The sequence below is a fragment of the Galeopterus variegatus genome, unplaced genomic scaffold (assembly GCF_000696425.1).
Source record: "Galeopterus variegatus unplaced genomic scaffold, G_variegatus-3.0.2 Scaffold137, whole genome shotgun sequence".
NCBI lineage: Eukaryota > Metazoa > Chordata > Mammalia > Dermoptera > Cynocephalidae > Galeopterus > Galeopterus variegatus.
Genome location: NW_007726248.1, coordinates 733,600 through 736,111, shown reverse-complemented (window position 1 = coordinate 736,111; position 2,512 = coordinate 733,600).

The following is a 2,512-nucleotide window of genomic DNA, read 5'->3' as shown; positions in this document are numbered from 1 at the left end:
TTAATTGTTTCTTTTGCTGTGCAGAAGCTTTTTAGTTTGATATAATCCCATTTGTTTATTTTTTCTTTGGTTGCCCATGCATTTGGGGTTGTATTCATGAAGTCTGTGTCCAGTCCTATTTGCTGAATTGTTTCTCCTATGTTATCTTTAATAAGTTTTATTGTTTCAGGGTGTATATTTAAATCCTTGATCCATTTTGAGGTGATTTTAGTATATGGTGAGAGGTATGGATCTAGTTTCATTCTCCTGCATATGGATATCCAGTTATCCCAGCACCATTTAAATATTTTTAAATGCCATTTACTAACTGATGGTTCTCATAAGTTTATCACCAGCTCCAACTTCTTCCTCCAACTCTAGACTTCTATATCTGATGACTTACCTGACATCTCCATTGAAATCTCTAACAGGCATCTCAAACATAACTTGCCCCAAACTGTCTTTTATCTATACCCCCTGCTCCCCAAAACCTCTTGCTCCTCTTAAAATCTTCCTCAGATCAATACATGGCAAACCCTTCCAGTGTTACTCAAGCTAAAAATCTTAGCATGAGGCCAAACTATGGAGACAGTAAAAATATCAGTGTTGCCAGGGGCTAGGGGGAGGAAGTGATGAGTAGGTGGGGCACAGAGGATTTTTAGGGCAGTGAAAATACTCTGTATGATACTGCAATGGTAGATACATGTCATTACACATTGTCCAAAACCTGGGAATGTACAACACAAAGAGTGAATCTTAATGTAAACTATGGAGTCTGAGTAATCATGACACATCAATGTAGGTTCATCAATTGTAACAAATGTACCACTCTGCTGGGGGATGTTGATAATGGGGAAGGCTATGCGTGTGTGGGGGCAGGGGGATATATATGAATTTTCTCTGTACTTTCAATTTTGCTGTGAACCTAAAACTGCTTTAAAAAAAAAAGTCTTTAAATATAAAAAACAAACAGAAAAACTTAGCATCATCCTCGACTCCTTTCTTCTCATTCCTACCACCAGTGCGTCAGCAAATACCTAGACCATGATCATTTCTTGCCACCTCCAATGCATCTCTCTGCTGGGTAAGTTGCTTACCTTTTTGGGCTTCTGTTATGAGGATTAAATGAGTTGTTGTTTGTAAAGTGCTTAACAGTGTCCATCACAGAGGAAGCACTATATCAGTGCTTTTTAAATAAATAAAAATGCCCTGAACATAGAAATAGCTTTCTAAGGCCCTAGTCCCCCTACAGTCCATTCAGAACACAGCAGCCTCATGGTCCTTCTAAAGGTTAGGTCAGCATCTAGGCCAGCCACATTGGCCTCGCTGTTCCTTGAACACGCCAGGTACTGTCCCCTTTGGGGTCTTTGTCCTTGCTGTTCCTTATGTCCCTGCTATCTACATGGCTTGCTCCTTCCTTCCCTTCAGTTGTCTGATCGAATGTCTAAGTTAGGCCTTCCCTGACTACCCTTCAAAACACCACCACACGTCTAAAGACCACCAGATACTATTTTTACTTGGTAGCTGATTGTCTCCCTGCCAACATTCAAGCTGTGCCACAACATGGACTCTTCTGTTCATTGCTGTATCCCCAGAGTTCAATACAGTGCCTGGCACATAGTAGGTGCTCAATAAATATTTACTGAGTGCCACTCCCTTCTTTAAATTCCTGTAATACTGGTCTACCATTCTTGTGGGACTTACTTGGATGCTTTTTATGTCAGTGGCTACCTTTGTAAGCTTTTACCTATGAGCTCCACGAAGACAGGGCCTGACTCGTGGAAATAATTCCTGTCATTTGTGCGGTTTATATCCCCTCAGAGATGACCTGATTAGATTCTAACCAAAGAAAGCCAGCAAGACAGGGAGGGCAGGTATTATGAGCAGGACTAGCGTTGCTGGTCTCCTGCCTTTCTAGACCAAGCTCAACAAATACATCGGGACGAGAGAGAGAAAAAAAGACCCTTGAGTCATTTTGCGGAGTGAGGTAGCCCCTTTGGGTACATGGGTTGATTCTCTGTTGTAGCACATGTAAAAATACCGATGACACCTATCATTTATTGAGTCCAATTTTCTAATCTCTTTACCTGTGTCAACCTCACGACTATCTTGTCGCACGTAGGTAGCTATGAGGGCAGGGGTCTTTGTATCTTATTCACCTGTTCTCTCTTGGTGCCTACAGCAAGGCCTGGCATACAGCAGGTGCTGAATAAACGAGGCGGCTCGAGGTTCTTTAATTCTAGAGGCCAGGCTCAGGTGCGGTGACGCGTTCCGGGTCCCACCCGTGGCGGGAGGCAGCTGGGATTCCACCTCGGGTTCCGCTTGCTGCGCGGTCTCCGGGCTGGGCTGGCCCGCGGACGGCACCAGTTCCGCGACCGCGGCAGGAGTGAGGGCGGGCACGGGGTGGGGCGCGAGGGACCGTCCCCTCCCAGTCCCAGTGCCTTCCGCATCCCCGCCCGGGGAGTTAGGAGGGAGGGATCCGCGAGCACCGTCCCTCCGCAGCCGCCGGCTCCAGCTGCCGCAGGGCCGGGGG